The sequence below is a fragment of the Pinus tabuliformis genome, chromosome 9 (genome assembly GCF_031772625.1).
Source record: "Pinus tabuliformis cultivar Carrire ecotype Pingquan chromosome 9, CPIR1, whole genome shotgun sequence".
Taxonomy (NCBI): Eukaryota; Viridiplantae; Streptophyta; class Pinopsida; order Pinales; family Pinaceae; genus Pinus; species Pinus tabuliformis.
Genome location: NC_142307.1, coordinates 1,967,144,013 through 1,967,166,346, shown reverse-complemented (window position 1 = coordinate 1,967,166,346; position 22,334 = coordinate 1,967,144,013).

Genomic DNA, 22,334 nt, shown 5'->3' with positions numbered 1-22,334 from the left:
GTAAGAATGTCATCTTCTCCATTTGATAAAGTGCATCTTTCCTTCATGACTGTCGCTCATGCTGGAATCTAATAATATCCTTGTATGCATCGTCAAGAGTGTCATCATTTTCCCCAAACCGTCTGTCCAAGAAAACATTAGCTTTGCCACTTTCTTTGTAGTCTTGTAGGAGAGTCTTCTTCCTCTTTTCTATGGCTCTTGAACAGGCCGAGTCCATGCGCTGCCCTTGGATTTTGTGTTTTTTTTTTCAAAGAGGCCTGAACCAATAGCGTTTGCCTTCAATGTCACAACTTCCGGAGCGAGGGTTCGAATCTTCTTCTTCTTCGCCATTGTGAGGTGGAACTCTAGTTCTTAAGCTCCACGAACGAAAGAGGAATATTTGAAATTGTTGTGTGAGAGTTCGGAAGACGCTAGTAGAATGAAATCTCTTTTTTACGCCCAACTGAATACGATTTCACGATCAACAAAGCAGCTTGTGTAAGATTTGGGAAGACGCTGGGAGAATGAAATCTTTTGTTTACGCCCAACTGAAAACGATTTCACAATCAGAAAAGTAACTTCCACACAGAACCTTTTGTTGGAATATCACTATCATTTTCTTTTCTTTCTTCGTAGGAAAAGAATGAATCACCGAGATCATCACCAGAAATAAATTTCATCTTCCCTTTTTTTATGCTTATTTTTGTCTCCTTGTAAAACAACAACATTTGGGATTGTGTCTTGATCAACACCCCACCAAAATTCAGCTTCCTGGTATATACGCAATTGCAGTCCTTCTCTCCATAACCAATACCTTCTCTGCATCCTCTTTCCAGAACTGGTCGATGAAATCCATTACGTCCTACTCAAAATATTCTCTTTTCTGAATTACTGACATGTCAACTATGTCTCCAAGTTGCTAATTTCTACGTTAAATTTAGAAGCCGAGTCATCGAAGCCTATCCATCCTTCACACAGTGAATATTCTTAATTCTTCTTATATCTGTCTGAATGAGCCATCCTTCACACTGATGCTTAGAGTCACATATTCCTTCATTTGCTTTATTCACATGAACAGGATTATTTAAATGTTTATTTTATTTTAAGAAACGTTTCTTGCCTCATATAATATTAGTTGTCATTGTCACTGGCCTCGGAGATAAAGGTAAAGCTTTCACCAAACTTCTTGCAAATTTGTTGTTATTGGAACACCATTTTTGGAACAAATGGTATACATGCTTTGACTGATGAATCGAATAATCTATTTTTCTCATGTACATGAAACATGCACCTCAAACATGCACCTCAATCGTAAATTTTATATTTTCCTAGATATTTTGGGTTTTCTCTCCCCTAGGTGTTGCTCCTCTAAAACTGATTAAATTCGTTTGTTTCTTTCTTTAGCAGCTTCCCCGAGGCTATGCTGACTTCTTTTTTCTATTAAAATCTCAAGTAACTCTTTTTTATTCCCTTTCCATCCTTTCATAGATTGATTTATGGTATTTGCAGTTTCTTCATTGTTTGGTCAGCTTGCAGTGTTCTTCATAATCTATTTAGAGCTCTTTAGGGTATTTTCCATATTGCAGTCTTTGGCTTTGTGTTTAAGATTTTTACACAAGTAGTATGTTATATGACCTAGTAAAGGAACAAATGATGTGTGTTTTCTTGAGTCATTTCTATTTTTCTTTACATAACTTTTGCATTCAATAGCTCTATGTCCCAATTCATTGCATATATAATAGTGACCATAGAAATGATTTGTGTATCTCGTATATGGTTGTCTTCTCTGTTTGTTTGCTTGAGGGAGTCTTGTCATTTGCTGCATCTTTTGTTGATTAAAATTGATTTGCTTTCTCTTACATTCTACCTCAATATGTCCATGTTCATGGAAAGAATAACATGTGATATTTTTCCTAGGAGAAAAGAAACTCCTTTGAGATTTTTTGAATTTTTTCAACTCATTTTCAGGAGAGAATGATCTTTTGATATCGCTGCTTGTTTTTGTTTTCTTATTTATTAACCATGTGTTTGTCCCTTCTCCTACAGGTCCTTTTAGGAAAGCTTCATTATCTTCTTTAATGACTACCTTTTCTAAATTCTTCATGGAGGCAACCTCCTCTTATAGCTGCTTACACAATCTATTCTTTTATTCTAACTTACTTCTAGCTGAATCAATCTCAACTTCTACTATTTTACAATGTAGGTCTCTCCTTTAATTTACTATTCATCACCTCTTCTGATCTCCTTGCTTCTTCAAGTTGTGTCTTCGAACTAATAATTTTCTCCTTGTACTCATGCTTTCTCTCATCACATATCTGTGCCAGTTTGTTAGGCCCCTATACTACTAGTGTAACCCCTTATTGTTATTAGTACAACCCACTTATTATATTGATATACCCATGTAGTGCCCATATTGTTACTAATGTGCCCCATAGAAGCCCACTATTGTTATTGTTGTGCCCTTACATTATTATTGTTATGTTGGCTCTAGTTATGTTATGACCCCTTAGACTCATATATATAGAAAGGAGGTCTTTTCATTTGTATCATCCAAGAATTGTTCATTTATGTAATGTAAAGGAGGTTGCCCCCTCGAAGAGGCTGAATTCTAAGGCGTTGATCTATCTTTTCTTGAGCTGGTTTCATAACACAGTTTCTTCAGATATTTGTTTTCATTCTTCAATCTTTCTATCCTAGCCAAAGATAAGTCAAACCTAGCTTGATTTTCATCTATATTTTTTTCATGAGAGTCAAGTATTTTTTTTCATGAGAGTCAAGTACATTCGCACATGTAGAGGTTTCATTTAACTGAACACTTTCATTTTGTTAGGGGTTTTTCTCCTTCCCCTTTCTCTTTTCTTTCTCGCATTGTTGCTCCTAACCTCTTCATGCATGAGCTGCAATGTATTCCAGATTTATTTTGCAGAATTTAAATCTATTATTGTATCAAGATCCTTATTATGAAGATTGTTAAATATGACACATTTTTCTTTAGCATTCCATTCAGTTGTTCTTGCACAGAGGGGGGAGTCTTTACAGTAGCCATCACATACAAATTTCCATACACTAGGTCCATAAACTATCAATTCATAATTTACCTTATCTCTCCATTCATGAAAGTTTCTGACACTTAACACAAGTACACTTTGATAGTCCATGACTCAACCAAACCTACTTTCAAGTTGTTAGGTTTATACAAAAGGAACATGTTTTGATACCCATTGATGAAATCTTGACTACACTGAGCAAGGGGAGGGGGGGAGAGGGGGGTGAATCAGTTTAGCATATTCATGGACATTAAAATTCTTTTCATTAAACTCATTCATTGAAACATTACATGAGTAACTTAATAAATAATGACTAGTAGATTGAATATGTGAACATCACATAATAAGTAAACCAAAACATCACATCAACACATAATAACAGCACATATTGGCACCAAATATGTGTGGAAACCCATAAAGGGAGAAAACCACGATTTTATTATTGTTGTGAGGCAAAGGCAAGCTCCTACTCCTTATTACATCTGATTTTCTAGAGATTGCTACCTTAATTTTTTGCAAGCTGCAACATGCAAGGAAGATCCAACTCCCATATGTTTTCTGTAGTCCAGAACCCATAGGAGGCTCCTACCTCAACAAGCTCCAGCCTAATGTTTATCAAACCACTACTTGAAAGGAGACTACCATCCCCTGATGCAAACAAGAAATAACAATGTTCTGGTTTACCTGGTCATAAATTCTGCATATCCCCATCTCCATTTCTGCATCTTCTTCCCTTCAAATATGCTTCACATAAGCTTCATATGTGCCAAGTAACTAATGCATAATACCTCAATCAACTCTCACACATTCTCCCACTTTAAAAAAAACCTCCCATGCCTTCCAAAATCACATCTTTTATAAAGATTGTTTGCTAGCTATTTGTATCCCACATATGAATATGAAGTGAATAGGCTTGACTATTTTCCTTCCACTCATTCGTTTCCAAACTCTTCATATCTTGAATATTAGAACACAAAAATAAATAATCCATCTAATATTAAATTTAGCCACATGTAATGATTAAATGCATCAACCTAATGCCAACATAAAATAAAAAATTTATCATTAATGCATCACAACAATCTTTGCAACATCTTTGCCTTTGTCTTGGACTTTCATCACAACATCTTCATGGCATTGTCTCAACCTCCTTGAGTCTTATCTTGTTTTTTTGTCATGGATTTTTTCCTTTGCTGTCATGGAGTCTTGCCTTTGCATCACAACAATTCATCTCAACAACAAGTTAGTGTCACCAAACTTTCTTCATTAAACAATCTCTGCAACATTATCCAATGATATCACAACTCATTTATGCTTTTACTTACATTTAATCATCATGACTTATCAAAGCCATCAACATGCCAACATATCACCATATGCAATCATGCCAGCATATCACCATGCCATATCACTTTTTGTTGCTCCTTTGCTTTGTTGCTATTGCATATCTTCAATGCTCTTGCATACCTTATTGCTGCTCCTTGCCTTGTTGGTCTTGCACTACTCCTTTGCTTGCTGCTCCTTCATACCTTGATCCTCCTTTATTGCTCCTTTGTCATCAATGAAAATATTTCCAACAGTGATGCCATCGGATCTTGGCCAAGCTTTCATGTCGTTGCAAATACCCATGTCGCAGAGGCTACATAAGCCTAACAATTCAATGCCAAAGTGGGACACACTCTCATTCCCATCCCGAGAGGCCCTTTTCCACATGTTATCCTCAATCTACTCTAACCAAAGAAGATTGTTCTCCATATTCTCATCATTTCCCAATTGAATAGACTAACTGTTTGTTATCCTAGCATTAAAGTCCCAGTTAACACTATATCTCCTAACATCTTGAAGGAAGAGATATCTCTTTTCAAAGCACCAAAAGGGTCTTCATTATCTAAATTTGTCTTCTTGTAATACTTTTTTGGGGCAAAGTAGCATGTAGCTAGCCTGAATGTGACTCTATTGTTAGTTATACTCAACCATATAAATTGCTTATTTTCTTTTTCCACTTTTATTATTATACCCCACAATTCTCCTATTAGCAATGTGATACCTCAATGCCCTTTGCCTATTCTTGTTTCTTCATTCCACACTGAAACCTTATTGAAAATTTCATATTCTGGCACCCTGCAACCCTCGTGCTCATGAGTTTCTAAAAGGATAATGATGTCTTTCCCTTCTGCTATGGGCCCCAATCCCGGTCCTCTCCTCCATGGGAAACCTCTATAGTTCCAACTTACCATGCTTAAATACTCCCGGGGAGCCCTAAATCCCTATTTGTGATTTGTTAAGTGCTCGCTGATTTGAGCTTTCCCATTTTTTAGCCACGCCCACTTTCTTGCTTCTCTTGATTCTTTCACCTTCTCCCATTCCTTCCTTCGGTCTTCTTGTTGGTCCCATGTCAAGTCATCATCTAGATAAATGTGAGTGCCTCTAAGTAGCCCCCTATTTTTTAGGATATCTATTTTGTCTTCTGTGCTTCTTAAAGTGACTCTCACATGTCTATTCCTTCCGCTTTTTTATTTCCTACCTATCCTATTTGCTTGTTGGATATAACCTGTCCATTTCAATTCATCCCTGAGAAAATCCCTTGTTAAAATATCTTTTCTTTCTTTCTCTCCATAACCTTCCAAACCTTTGATGATAAAATTTGTGGCCTTGTCTTGTCTATCTTTTTCTTCTCTTATTTGTCTCTTGATTTGTCTCCCTATGGTTTCTTTTTGCTTCACCAATGGTTCCTTTACTATTTGAGCCTAGGGTTTATCCTCTTCTATTTGTTGGATTATTTTGTTTTCTTTCATTTCCCTGTTTGCAAGTGTTGACTGAAGCTCTTCCATCTGAATTTCTTTGTTAGTTGTCCTTTTCCTTGTGTATTTTTCCTCTACCCCTTTCGCTTGCTCTACTTCCTGTTTCAATGTGACCAATTCTTGCTACCCTCTTTACATATCGATTTGTAAGTTTATTATATTCTCTTTGAAGGTCTTGTTTTCATTTTCAAGTTTATGGTTGGCCTCCAAAATTTCTTTTAACTTAAGATCATTGAATTTCCCTTTTAGCTCAATGAATTCAATTCATTTTCTCATGCTCATGAGTTCGCAAACATGGAGCTCAGATGACCATAACAATGGAGTGGTGGTGGGGCTGTATGTGTCCATGTTTTTTTCTTCTCCCTTTGTTGGTGTAACTTTGATTTCAGTCTGCATTAAACTAGACCCCTCATGTGTCGATAAGCTCACCTTGTTTTTACCATTGACCACCCTCCTAGCATTAAAGTCCCCAATTAACACTATATCTCCTAACATCTTGAAGGAAGAGATATCTCTTTTTAAAGCACCAAAAGGGTCTTCATTATCTAAATTTGTCTTCTTGTAAGATTTTTTTGGGGCAAAGTAGCATGTAGCTAGCCTGAATGTGACTCTGTTGTTAGTTATACTCAACCATATAAATTGCTCATTTGGATCTTCTTTTTCCACTTTTACTATTCTACCCCATAATTCTCTTATTAGCAATGTGATCCCTCTATGCCCTTTACATATTCTTGTTTCTTCATTCCACACTAAAACCTTATTGAAAATTTCATATTATGGCACCCTGCAGCCCTTGTGCTCATGAGTTTCTAAAAGGATAATGATGTATTTCCCTTCTGCTATGGGCCCCAATCTCGGTCATCTCCTCCATGGGAAACCTCTATAGTTCCAACTTACCATGCTTAAATACTCCCGGGGGCCATAAATCCCTATTTGTGATTTGTTAAACTCTCGTTGATTTGAGCTTTCCCATTTTTTAGCCATTCCCACTTTCCTGCTTCTCTTGATTCTTTCACCTTCTCCCATTCCTTCCTGCGGTCTTCTTGTTGGTCCCATGTCAAGTCATCATATAGATAAATGCGAGTGCCTCTAAGTAGCCCCCTATTTTTTATGATATCTATTTTGTCTTCTTTGCTTCTTAAAGTGACTCTCACATGTCAATTCCTTCTGCTTTTTGATTTCCTACCTATCCTATTTTCTTGTTGGATATAACCTGTCCATTTCAATTCATCCTTGAGAAAATACCTTGTTAAAATATATGTTCTTTATTTCTCTCCATAATCTTCCAAACCTTCGATGATGAAATTTGTGGCCTTGTCTTGTCTATCTTTTTCTTCTCTTATTTGTCTCTCTATGGTTTATTTTTGCTCAACCAGTGGTTCCTTTACTATTTGAGCCCAGGGTTTAGCCTCTTCTATTTGTTGGCTTATTTTGTTTTCTTTCATTTCCCTGTTTGCAAGTGTTGACTGAAGCTCTTCCATCTGAATTTCTTTGTTAGTTGTCCTTGTCCTTGTGTATTTTGCCTCTATCCCTTTCGCTTGCTCTAATTCCTGTTTCAATGTGACCAATTCTTGCTGCCCTCTTTCCATACTGCTTTGTAAGTTTATTATCTTCTCTTTGAGGGTCTTGTTTTCATTTTCAAGTTTTTGATTGGCCTCCGAAATTTCTTTTAACTTAAGATCATTGAATTGCCCTTTTAGCTCAATGAATTCAATTCTTTTTTTCATGCTCATGAGTTCGCAAACATAGAGCTCAGATGACCATAACAATGGAGTGGTGGTGGGGTTGTATGTGTCCATGTTTTTTTCTTCTCTATTTGTTGGTGTAACTTTGCTTTCAGTCTGCATTGAACTAGACCCCTCATGTGTCGATAAGCTCGCCTTGTTTTTACTGTTGACCACCCTCCACCCTGCTTGTTCCCCTACTGATCACTGTAACTTGGTAGTAACACTTGCATTACTTTTAGTTGATTTTGGTAGGATCCAAGTGATTTTATTTATTTATTTATTTTTATTTATTGTATTTTTTATTTTTTCTGTGATTGCCTCAACCTTTTCTTTTTGGCCCATCTCTGCCTTAAAATCCCCTTATACTGCTTTTCATTCGCAAAAATCAACTTTTCCTTTGTGTCAATGCATTAGCTTGATGCACCCCAGGCAAAAAGGGTCTCCAAATCTCGCTTACATTCTTAGTGAGAGTGTTGGGGTAGGGATCCCTATCTCCTCCTGAGATACAAAAATTTTGGTTCTAGGGGGTGCACCAACCCTCCTATGACAACCCCCTTAAAATGAAACCTGGTATTTGCATTTGAAATCCATTTACTATTTCTAAACTGTTAGATATGAAGATTCCTAGATGCTTATTTTCCACCAAAACCAATGCTTTTTCTGCACTAGACCCCCTATCTCCATACTAAAATACTTTTGCCTTTAAACTTTTCTTGTTAACAAAGATTTAATGGGCTCGATTTTATAGAGCTCTAGCTTGATGCTTTGAATTAAAGACCAAAAAACACCCAAAAAGTAATATAAAAATGAGGGAGATGTGAGTCCAACCTTTCCCTTCCGATGAAGACAAAATTGTGGGTACAGACCCCTAAAAAATCTCCCTCGTAGAACACCCCCTCCTGGCTGCTACCTTGTCGAACCAACTCGAACCCTCACAGCTCCCTCACATAAACTCTCCTCGTCACCGCTCTCCTCTCAAGGAACTCCCCTCGTAGAACACTCCCTCGCAGACCCACACTCACAAACCCACACTTCTGTCAAACCCAAATGCGACCCACACTCCTCGCAGAAACTCCCCTTCTCATAGCCACAGAAACTCCCCTATTATCGATTATGCACTATGCATAGGTTCAACCATCAAGGACAACCTTCAATGATTCTTTTATCACTTGATTTTGTGTAAACATGCATCATATTTACTTTTAATATCTCTTCATAATTTCCTACTAGGTTAGAAAAGTTTTACGGCGGGGCGATTCATTGTATTTACCTACATGATATATCCATAGATATTTGATTACATGACTTGAACTACAATTATTTTATATGTTAAAAAACCATTATTCCATTTTTATATCTTTCTATACCAATAATATATTTCTTCATTTGAATAATCTCCTTTATCTCTAACTTTCATTTCATGGTGTGATTATTTAAGTACTTTTGATATTCTATGCACAAAACTAAGTGTTAATGCATTGTTTGGTTTGATTTTTTTAATAGTAACATTCTATGTGATTCATGTGAATTAGTTTAATTTCCAACATTTTATAATTGAATCCTTAGATATTTTTCACTCTATTGATATTTTTTTCTTTTAATGATGCACCACTAAATCAATTCATAATCGTCCTCCATTACATTATCTCTATCATGTCTAGCTTGCTCTAGTATCCTAACATGACTGCAAATGATCTAAATGTCCATTGTCCATTCTTAATGAATTGAATGTTAATGTGCATAATGATGATTTGATCTAATCATGGACTTTGATCACTGAAATTAGAGGCAGACACTTTACCTTTAATATATTCATTTGTCATTTTCAAGCACTTACTATAGGTTTAATAGAAGGAAGCAAAGTTTGAATCCATGATTGGACTCAGTTCATGTACCATAAGCATGAGGTCAACAATACTTTCCCTATAAGCTTCTAAGGCACTCAAAATAATGCCAAGATGACGATGTATAGTGCCAATCCCACACGATATGGTAACAATGATGGAAGAAAATTCTAGTCTATGATTGGGTTTGTTGAAGCACTTCAAAAACAATGTGAGGAAATATGCAACCAGTTTGAAGAGTTGTTCCTCAAACAACACTTGAGTATCCACTCAGCATGGATTGGGATCACTTAATAACTAAAATGCCTTCAAAGTATCACAAGATTCCTTTCTTTGAGAGGATATAAATTCTAAGTTACATGAATATTATTTAACATTTAGATATACTTTGAAGTAGATGACCTTAGTGATGTGGAGAAAATCAAGCTTAGTATCATGAAGATGTACTTGATTTGCAAATCTTCACTAGTACTAGACAAGCAAAATTGTGAAATGTGTGGTGAGCCTAACATTATTTGGGAAAGCTTTTTGAAAATGATTCATAACATTAAATGACGAAAAAAATAAAATTAAGTGAAAATCAAAACACAATAAAAATAAATAAAACAAAAACACAACTAGAAAATTTCAAAATAATTACTCTAAAAATATAATCATAGTTAAATATATCCTCTTATTAATGAAAATAATTATCATGCTATATATTTTAACTTTTCTATCTTTTCTTCTCTCCCATCTAAGCATGGTAAAGTTTTATTCTCCATAGAATCTTCAAAAGCAATTTTCAAGATAGAGTAAGCAAATTTTAGTGTCGATTCTAACTATTATACAAGTAAATCCAATTTGAACATGTGTAAGTAATAACGCCTTTTTAATCCCGTGCCTCTTAACCACGTTTTTTTACCATATTTGATCACTTGCTTTTTAATCCCATGTTTTTTTTACCATATTTTGATCACTTTTATTTATTTGTAACCATGCAAACTCCATTTCAGTTGAAGAGGAATATTTGTATATTTACCACATAAAAATATAAATGTTTTTACCAATTCATCATAAACTAATCTCCTTTTCAGTTGGAGTGGAAGTAGATTTGGACGTCGGCCTCTCATAATAATATAGATGTTTGGATCAATTCAACATAAGTTATGATATTTTGTATAGAAATTTTTAAAAATTATATTTATAATCTGCATTTATAAAAAAAAAAGTTTATAAGCAAGACACTAAAAATATATATTCATTGTTAAAAAAAAATCATAATTAATAGAATAAATTTATTTCAAATCCTTATTATTTTATTACTTACACTAATTATGCATAGATTTTTCCTTTTATTTCTCTCGGGAGATATTAAATTTGCTTGGATTTTATATTTATTTCTCAAACTTATTGTTTAAGAGAGGATAGTAAACTAGTTTAATGTTATTATTAATTGATTTAATCAATAAAATAAATAAAACATTATTTTTTTTTTGTGACTTTTCATTTTACACTAAATATTTATATATTAATTTAATCAGAGTCCCTTCTCTAGCTATGACTTCCCTTTTCTAGACTTACTCTGCCCATATGTTGTTGATCTGGGCACACATTAACCTCCAAACAGTGCAACGACACCCCTGTTCTTAGGTATTAAGGCATACGACTTACCTACAACAATCTCCAAGGCTTACAACATGTACAAAACAAAGAATCCAACACTCAATTGACACCAAAACATACCTGGGATTTACCTTCTCTCCTTGGCTTTGTTGTAGGATGAACTTTCCCTTCAAACAACCATGAAAAGGTTACAAAACAATCCTTTCCTCCTTCGCTGAAGTGCCTCCTACCCTACAGCCAAATAGAATGTCTCCTCTTCCCTTAGACGAGTTTCTTCTTCACTCCTTTGTTGCCCTTGTATCGCACTCTTGGATGTGTAGAAATGAAGCTTCCTCACCTTCTATTTTTATACATAAGAAGGGCTCCATGAATTCACCAATAGACATGAATTTTGGACATAACTACTTCAAGCTTACATGACTTGACTGTCCAAAAACCCATTATTAACTTCAAAATTCATAACTCATCTTCTACAGCTCGGATTTCGACATTTTTTGTTGTGTTTGATTCTCCTCGCCATCCTCTATTATATCCATCCATCACATGTAGAAAATGCCTCATGGTTTTGGCCCAAATATCAATGGATGCAAAACCCCAACCTTGAGTTTCAAGCACACAAATGACTTTTGTGGTGCTCCAACCTCCAAACCTCGAACCCTAGGGCTTGGAGTACCTCCCAAGCTATCAAAAATCAACAATACTTTCCTTTCTTTTTTATGAGATGAATGAAGCAGCCTACCCACTATTGAAGCAGGGCTCATAGACGTAGTCCACATTAGATGAACTACGTGATCAAACGTTTGTTTACATTACCTTTATGGTCTCCTTTATGTTGCTTCTTCTTTAAGTATTTGCACATATGGTTTTTACATGCTCTTTCATGCAATTCTGCTAACATCAACCAGAAAAAAGATTTTGGATAATGCCGATAAACCAGCGAATCCAAATCAAGCTACCCTACTGCATTCTCCAACATAAGGGACCAACATGATGGAAATCCACATCTTTAGTGTATAGATGTGAGGAGATCGTGGACTCATGAGTTGCCAACTTGACCTTCATTTTTCCACTCCTCTTGTGTGCTTTTTACATTTTCTTTATTTTTCTTTGTGTTATTGCTCATATCTCAAGGGTCAGAGCTTGTTTTAAATGATGTTGCAATTGTAATACCCCTTAATGATGAGTCAACTCATTGCTCATCGAGGTTGCAACATGAAAGGGGACGTGTTGACGACGCAATGGAACAACATGTGCTCAGGAATCGAGTGATGACCATAATGAGTGAGGTAGAGCTCATTCTAGGCTTTTCCCCATGTGTCAATTTGTATCTTCCAACCATCTTTTTCATTTAGATATTCCTCCTTTTGATTTTGTTTTGTGGCCATGATATGCCCTTTCTTTTTCTTTTAGCGAAATTAACCTCCCAAGGAAAAGTTTCAAGCCCTACCCAGGTGTGTTAATGTATGGGTTCCAAATCCCAGAGAACCAATGGTCAATTGAACCTGAAGAATGGATGTAAGATAAAGGGCTTGTAATGTATGATGGAAAGTGGTAAGTATGACATAAGGTTAGATGGAACTACATTATCTCAATCAAGGCTTCCCAAGTAGTGTCCCTCCTATACCCACTGGGCCTTTAGGGTTGGTCCCACTGGACTAGGATCGAAGATTAACCCCCCATTTAAGGGGAGAGAACAAGATCACATTCAAAACCCCTCCATCTTTAGGTCACTCCATAATCCATATCAAATTCCCAAATACAAACAAGCATAAGCACTAGATTGCAAAATGATTAAAGTGCCTTTCGATCAGAAGCCCACCTTCGTCCATGTGCTCATGTCGGATGGGCTAATGCAAGTGGTAGCGATATAATGACACATCATTGGCTAGTGGTGGCTATCAGGGGCTGTATGGTCAGTTGGATGGTTATCACAGATAGAAAAGAAGCATTCTCCTATAGGGTTACCCATTTTAATGTGTAACATCAAGCTCCCACTCGAGGAAATGAGCTCGTTCTAGAGTACATGATCCATAATGCTCGAACAAGGAGTTCATGAGAACTCCAGTAATCCCTAGGCTTGCAAACCTGTAGCCTGCACAATGCAATCAACTTGCTTTGGAGCATGTGCACTAGTTGTAGTTTATCACCCATGTTTTATATGAAGGTATAAAATATGTACAAAAATAAAATCTATTTTAAATGCAATCTATTCTAGCATGAAACATGATATGAATGGCATTAAAATGCTCGCATAACATGCAGTGCAACTAAACTACTATGTAATGATAACATAGGATACATGACCCAAGTATAGCCATAACCAATGTAGCCAACATATCACTAGATCAACATAATGCCCTTTGCCCGTATGGTTAATCACAAGAAAGCATCACAATCATCCATACAACACTCACATATTGAATCACAACAGTGGGAGGTGGGAAAATGAGATGATTATACATCACGAAAAGGAATCACGGATGAAGGGGGAAAGAGGAATCATGCCCACACCATCAAAGCTTCTCTTTTAGCCTGAATATGGAGAAATCAATGATCAAGCTCAAGAATTTTTACTCTAGAACTTTCTCACGCGTAAAACTTTGATTGATGTCCTCAACAAGAAGTTGAGTAGCAAGAGGAGATAGATGGCTGGAGGGCAAGATCTCCATACCTAGGCCACTCATTACAACAATCAAATTCAATATGATCAACCAATGTCTATTCATCATGTTCAAAATTTATGTGGCTCAAATATGATTCAGGGATGACAACAGGAAGATCTAACGATGGCTCAAATACATCAATGACCATATCTTCCTAGACATATGGTGCATAAGGAAGGACAAGGTCATTACTAACATCATCATCAATGTCATACATTAGATCCTTGTCAAAATGATGGCTACTCATATCCCACTTCCCTTCTTCGATGTACATAAAAGCACTAATCTTAACATCTAGGAACTCTTGAGGTCACCCGTTTCAAGCTCTTTGTAAAGTGTGTCATCAAACTTAACATCCATGGAGAGAGTGTAGTTTCAACTCCACTAACCATGGTATCATCCTCATCATGATCCTCACCATGCTCCCGCCCTAGATCATCTTCAAGGTAACTCCCAATGTGTTTATCTTGATTATCCATATTGGACTCTTCTTCATCACTACCCTGATCTCCATCAATAAAATGACCAAGATCATCAAGGGTGATGTTTTCTTTTGGATGGTAATGATCTTCTTCAACTTCTTTGACGTAGTTGAGGAGGCACTTTTCTTAGAGAGAAACAACCAAGCCATCAATGACAATGTCAACATCACAAATTGGTTCCCAATACTTCAAAAAATATTCAATGAATACCCCAACAGAAGGGATACTCTTAGGTCTGCAAGAACATCTAAGCCAATCTCTTTAATTATCCCCAAAGGAATTAATGAAGAGTCTTATGAGAGCATCCTCATGAACTATGTTGTTTTGTGAAGTATACTTGATAAAATTTGCAACATGATCAATAGTTGAAGAAGGATCACCATTAAATTTTGGGACATTTGTCATATAATTTATATCACAATGATTCGAATATCCAGGAATTTCCTTGTCATCCAAAGCAAGGAATATCTCATGCAAATCCCAAGGAGCCATTGCCTTTAGTCTTTCAGAATAACCAAATGGGCGGTCGCTTTGGTGAATTCAAAATGCCTTAAGAAATGCTTACTTCTCCCTACAATCAACGAAACTTTTATGCTCAATGAAGAAATATGGCTTCATTCTTCCAATGGAGTCACAAGAAGAGAATCTATCTTGTCGTTTGAAATATTATCTTCAAAGGAGCAAATCTAAAGCTTCAAATTACAAGGAAGAAGACTCTCTTGGTCCCTGGAAACGATGCCAAAAATGTTTCTGCAAAATCTAGCAAGCCTTGTAGAGGGGTACCCTACAAAGCTATCACAAGACCAAGTGACAACAATAAGGTAGACTGGCCACTGTCACCACAGCTACTATCCCATGCTCTTTATGGATTTTCACTAATGGAAAGAGTTCCAACTTATAAGTCACTTAAGAGATATTTTGGACTCAAAGGTATATGGTGACAAAATAAGCTTTTAAGGGTTGACACGACTTAGGCACAAGGTTCAAGCAATGAGGAGAGGAAATTTGCTTCCCTTAGAGTGGCCAAACCAAGGCATGCTAGACCCAAGGGTTGTTTAATAGTGTCAAAAATGGAATGACTCAAAGTCAAGGTACCAAGAAAACGTTTCCTACAATGTATTCTAGGAAGACAGTGACACATGAAACCTTCAAGAAGCCTTGAAGTTGAAGCCCAACCAAACTAGGGTTTCTCCTAGGGAAAATAGCTAGGGAATGAGAAATTATAAAGAAAAATGGATAGATTAGCCACCAAGAGGAGTAATTTTGAATCAACCACTTCAACACTTGTTGTTGCATCCTTTCAAGACCAAAGATCTCTTTCCTAGACCAAATCAAACTAAACCCTAGATGAGGCCACTTATCCTTAAGAGGGTTAAAACAAAGAAAGAGGAAGAGCAAAATTGATCATCCATTAGACAAGTCCAGTGTTTAATCCTTGGGTGGATGGAATCTATGGATTCTTAAGATTGGCTAAAATTTGCAAAGGAGTAAGGATGTCTTGATGCCCTAGCAACAAAACCCTTAGTATTATCTTTGTGAGGGATCAAAATTCACTTGGGAGAGCTATGTAAGATTCACCAAGGGGATTGTCTTTCACATGTCATGCAATGAGTCATGAATGCAATAATGAGACCTACCTTCCATACAACTTATCTCCAATAACAATAGTGCAATAGAAATCCCTATATCATCAATTTATTTCATACATTAGACACAAAATAAAAATAAAAGATCAATAATAAAGCTCTCCTACAAGACAATATCTATGAACAATCCAATTATTGATCCAAGAAAACTTCTCCAAAGAAAAGAATATAGCTCCAATAACTAATGTTCTCCATATATCACATCTTCTCCAAGATGCAAAAAGGCTGAAATTATCCTGAGGGTCCAAATAGTCCAAGTGATGATGATGAATAGCAATCATCCTCTCCTCTATTTATATGAGGATGAGTTCTAATTATTAGCTTACAATATCCTAATAACAAGTTAAATAACAAAAATATCTTGGGTTACAGGCCAACCCACTAGCTCTTGACATAAAGTGCAAAATAAGTCCACATGTGTGAGTCGTTGGCCTTTTAGGGCTAATGTCATGCATGAGATGTGCTCCAAATGCCAAGTGTTGGTGCTACAACATGTCAAGTGTGATGCAGTAGCAAATAAAAATCATGATTTGAGGGTTGGCACTAAAATTAGCATTAATGGCTCTTTGTGGTCCACCAAATCTAATTGGGGCACCATAAAGGTATCTCCCTAGGTCTCCAACTGCTCATAATTTCCACCTTGACTCGAACCCTGAGGGCTTTACAATTGCTACTAGCCCTCCCAAGTATCTAAAGGTGGGATCATCCTCATATGGGCCCTAAATTAGCTACCATCCCTCGTAAGGTGCTAAGGCTGGCCTAGGGCATGTTGGGTCCAGGTGTGTCATCCTGGAGAATCATCAAATCTAGTGCAAAGTGGTAGAATGTCTGAGGTGCAGGAGGTGCCCACAATCATGTGTGATGTAGTATTATTTCTTAGAGGCCCAAGGCTCTCAATGCCTCACCTGTGAGTGCTAATATACTTCTCTGATGGCCTAGGTACCTATGGGTAAGGTGTTGAGGACTGGGTTGTTGAACCACTTGACAATGAAAACGTAAATTCTAATGAAAGAAATCAGTCATAGTGACAATAATCATTATTGCATCTAAGTGAACCAAGCTTAAATGTAATGGGCTATTTGACACTTCAAATAAGGATTCCTTTCACAAAATCAAGGTCTTGAACTCACAATAATATTTCCTCCCTAGGTAGGAGTGGCTAAAGGACAACCTATTAGGTGTTTCAAGCCCCTAAGGGGAACAATTTCCTTAGTCCACCCTTCAATTGATAGGTGTTGGTGAAAAATAATGATGGTACGAAGGGGAGATGACTTCATGGCCAAGTACCATGGTCAAGGGGACCAACGTGATGAGGATTCACATCCTAAGTGTATAGATGTGAGGATGTAATAATTATGGATGCATGACTTACCAACACAACCTTCTTTTTCCAACCCTCTTGTGTGCCTTTTACTTTTTCTTGATTTTTCTTTGTATTATTGCTCATAACTTAAAGGTTAGAGCTTTCTTTCAAGGATGTATCAATTGTATTGCCCATTAATGATGAATCAATTCATTACCCACCACAGTTGTGACTTGCAAAGGTTCCTTTTAATGATGTAATAGAGCAACATGTGCTCAAGAACTGGGTGATGGATGTAATGAGTGAGGTAGAGCTCATGTTAAACTTTTGCCCACACACTAATTTGTATGTCCTGGTCATTTTTCACATTTTCATATTCTTTCTTTTGATTTTGTTTTTCACATTTTCATATTCTTTCTTTTGATTTGTTTTGTGGCCATGATATGTTCTTTCCTTTTCTTTTACTTGCATCAATCTCCCAAGACAATGTTTCTAGCCCTACCCAAGTGTCTGGATGTATGGGTGCCAAATTCTGGAGAACCAATGATCAACTGAACCCAAAGAATGGATATGAAATAAAGGGCTTGTAATGTATAATGAAAAGTGATAAGTATGACATAAGGATATATGGAACTATGTTATCTCAATCAAGGCTTCCCAAATAGTGCCCCCCCTATACCCACTGGGCCATTAAGGGAGAGCCCATTGGATTAGGATCGGAGACTAACCCCCTATTTAAGGTGAGAGAACAAGATCACGATCAAAATGCTCCTCCTTCCAGGTCACTCCATAATCCATATCAAATTCCCAAATACAAACAAGCATAAGCACTGGATTGCAAAATGATTAAAGTACCTTTTGAACAGAAGTCGACCTTCCTCCATGTGCTCATGTTAGATGGGTGAGAAGAATATGTCTAATGCAAGTGGCGGAGATATAATGGCATGTCATTGACTAGTGGTCATTGTTAGGGTCTATATGGTTGGCCAACTTGCTATCACGGATAGGAGAAAAGTTTTCTCCTATAAGGTTAGCCATTTTGGTGAGTAATAGGAATCGCTACCCCAATGCTAGTCATTCATGTATTATTATTAAACTCAACATGTGTCTCACCTCCCACTTTTCTCTTTCCCTATCCCACCATAATGGCAACCATGGAATTTCCACATCTTCTAGCATTGGTTAATGTACACTATCTACTACGCTACAATGCCCAACTTTCCAAATCTAGTGAATTTTTGTTCTCTTCAATCTACTTGAATGTTCATCAAGTTCCTTCCCCTAGCTAGTTTCTATAGCGTTATTAATTTCCAACAATTTCTTATTTTTCTCTTTTATCTGATCCTTCTTTATATATTTTTGTTTTTTTTACTTCCTCACCAATTTGTTTTTGCTTCTCTAACCACACTGTCAACTTTTGTTTTCTCCTTACTTTCTCAATTTAAGTTTCTTTATTTTTCGCATCTCTAATAATGTCATCAAGGTTTCCTCTATTACCTCTACCTTCATTTTCTTCTATCTTCTTTAATTTGCTTTTCATTGTTCTCTTCGTTTTATCCCTATGGCTCCTCATTTTTGTACCATGTAATAAATATACATTACATTATTCATCATTTTATACTATTGAATTCTATAAAAGTGTATCACCATAAAAATGTTACTACAAATTCGTATGGGGTATTTTCTCACCTTTTTTATAATGCCACAAACATGTGAGGAATGTAATGCTCATCTTAACTAGAATGTATAAAATTCCTCTGAACCCTACAACTTTATGTAAATTAGTATACACCTTCACTTTTGTTTACATGTATTTTTTGTAGTTAAATTTATATCATTCACTTTACCTCTTATATTTATTATCTTGCCACCGACAGTGTAACGCATTCAATCTTCCTTTGACTTCTAATTAGTTGTAGAGTGGACTAAATATCAAATTTTTATCTCTAAAGTAAATATTATGAAAGCAATTCAAATTATTTATTTTTAATATTTTATTGTATTTATATGGCATTTAATTGAATGCAAAATTTTCTCTCTTATTGTGTAATCATTGTTAAAGTGTACTCATGCAATAAATTGTACTAGTTAGAAATTGTAAATGACATGAAAGGAGCCGTCGATTGTACAGGTTGACGCATCAGTTCATAAATGCCAAAAACTTAGTGTTATTAATGATGCTATGGAAGCTTGGTCCAACATGGAATATTGTTTAAATTGAACACAAACTATTAAGCATTTTGCAACTTTATTACTTGAATTAAAGCATTTGTAAAGCCATCCTAGAGTTCCATTTTTATATTAATTATTTTTACAAGTTAATTTTAATTTTTTCAAAAATAAGAAATAAAAATATGATTTTGTGGAAATACAGTAATAGAGTTAATTTTTTTCAAAATGGAAAATTACGGTTAACTCAATAATGGGCCAATTCCATAATTAATAATAAAGTACAAGGAATATGACATTTGTTCTAATATTTACATCATCTCACAAAAAAAACTCACCATGTAGTGGAGTAGCTAATGTGAACAAACTTCCTTAGATCACATTGTTATTATGGGATAATGGTGAGAATTAACGGCTATTCAAAGAAGAGTTACAAGATCATTTCAACTTCTTGAATTATTTAATCTTTTTTTCTTTTTTACTCAATACCAAAGTGTCTAATGCAATGGCGTGTACCAAGTTTCTTTTCTAGGCTAGTCTCTATTAGAATATTTCTTAATTTGCATTTATTTTTGGAAAGTTGCATTGGTTGCTTTCTTTCCTATAAAAGCGAATTTTATGGTAGTTGATAATGATCTCATCTAAGTAGAGATATTTGGTCACAAATTGCTTTATCTCTTCCTTTCTTTGAATAGTGTGTCCTCTCTAGTTTATGTGTAGGAGTGTTTTTCTTTTCATGTATTCAAAAAATGCATTTTTCTAAGGGAAGCATTGACAAAAATACATGAACACCACCATACAACAACTGTAAAGAGAGAAAAAACTCTCATAAAGTTGTGATAAAAAAACCTCACATTGTAGATACAATTTCTCAATGCACCCATGAGAAGCATGAAAGTTCTTGAACCAACTGGCTCGGTACATGACACATTAAAAGAAAGTTTTTTTAACTAATAACATTTAACAAAAACTAATTACATCATAGCAATACAAAGTAAATTAGTAGCTAAATCAAACTAAGCGGCAAGAACGTTAGCTATGAGGTCTTGTTTAATAATGTGATGATACATTTTCATTTTAACTTTTGGTTTTATTTTCAATTTTAATTTCACGTAAAGATATTATTATACTTTTTATATGAATGGATGGTTGGCATTACCTTTTATGTTTAGTGTCATAATAATTAATTCCTTATACTCCATCATGTATTCCCTCATCACAATGAAATGAAATGATATTTAAGGTACGAGACTAAAAAAAAGTCTATGAGACCATTAGTTCCCTGTTTTTTGCTTTTTGCAATTCAATCCTTTTTCAATTCAAATTGATGGTGAGCTGGCCCAACCTTCCTACAATCCCCTCACTAAAAAGACAATGCCAAGACACTGATGCTAACATGTTCTCATAACTTTCTCTGATGTCTTTGAATGCATCACATTCCAAAATGAAATGTTTTTCCAATTCCATAGCCCCAAACGTGCAAAATGTACACACTCGTTCTTCCCAAGCTTCTTTAGGCCTTTTCGATTCCACAACCCCAGACATGCAAAATGTACACACCCTTTCTTCCCAAGCTTCTTTAGGCCTTTTCCACCATCCTGTTTCACACCGAAGTTGATGTGGGTTGGTCCTTAATTGAGCAATAAGAACCTTTGCCCTCCACGAAATGCTAGCTCCAATGAACTCTTTTTGTTGTCGATCACATGTAAGTTTGAATTCCTCAATGTCATATTTCTTCTTTCTACCCAACTCTTTTCCCCATACCTTTTTACGAAACTTCTCCATAACGAAATCTTTTAGCTCCTTGCTATTTGTGGGATAGGCATTGAAGTAGATATTCCATTTTTGCATCCATGTGTAGTTTTGTTTCATCCATGTTTTCTTTCTTTCACTCATGCCTTCATTGAAGATAACATTAGGCCATCTACCTACTCTCATTTGCTCAATTCTTTTTAGATATCTTATGAACCGCACCATAGCAATTGTTTCAATGGGAGTTGCTCTTGTTTCACTCAACATTATCTCATAAGGTATTGAACTTTTTATTTTGAACTTGCTCATGCTCAAGCGTTTTTGGATTTTCTCAATTTGTTTCCATTTTGAGACTGGAGTGCTGCTAGCCCACAATTCACACTCTACCTCTCTACATATGTTTTGAAGAACATATAATGCTTTCCACCCTCCTAAAATTCTCTTCTTTATGCAGTCCTCCCAATTGAGTTTGTTGTTGAAATCAATTCCAAGGTACTTGTACTCATTTACTTATTCAAGAATATTGTCTTCAAAGAAGAAAGTATGCTGGCTCTACTTCCTTTTACTAGAGAAAATCATTATTTTGGTCTTGCTAGTATTGACTTGCATCCCCACTGCTCTACAAAAATGCTCAAGGGCATTTAAGTGCATTTGCAATCCATGGGCCGATTTAGAAATCAATACAATATCATTAGCATATAAAAGAAGCTTTATCACAAACTCCCCCAACCAAACACCATCTCCACCTTCTAGATTTAGCCACTCTTCCAATTTATCAATATATAGACCAAAAAGAGTAAGGGATAGAGGGCAACCTTGCTTGACTCCAATGTCACTTCTAAAGATTTCTGAAATACCTGCTAAGGTTCTAATTTTGACTTTCACTTTTTCATAAAGTTTATGGATAGCGACTCTATAACACAAGAATTTCAAGTTCTTCCATTCTATGCCACAACTTATCCCTAGGGATTGTGTCAAATGCTTTTTTGAAGTCAACAAAGCATCAAAATATTTCTTCCTTGTCCTCCCAAAAATTTTCAACAATGTGTCTCAACGTGATACCATGATCCACTGTAGAATGTTTCGGCCTAAAACCTGCCTGTCCTCTTTCCTCTTGTCTTTTACTTCTGCCCAATTATTAATTATGTCTTCTACCATGCTACTGAAAAGCTTTGCAAACAAAGGATTGATCATAATTGTTCTATAGTTGGATGGATTATTAATGTCTCCACTTTTAAAATGGGGTATTGCTAGGCTAGTTGTCCAGTCTCTTGGAAATCCTTGCTGAATGATGTTGTTGAATATTTCCATGATGT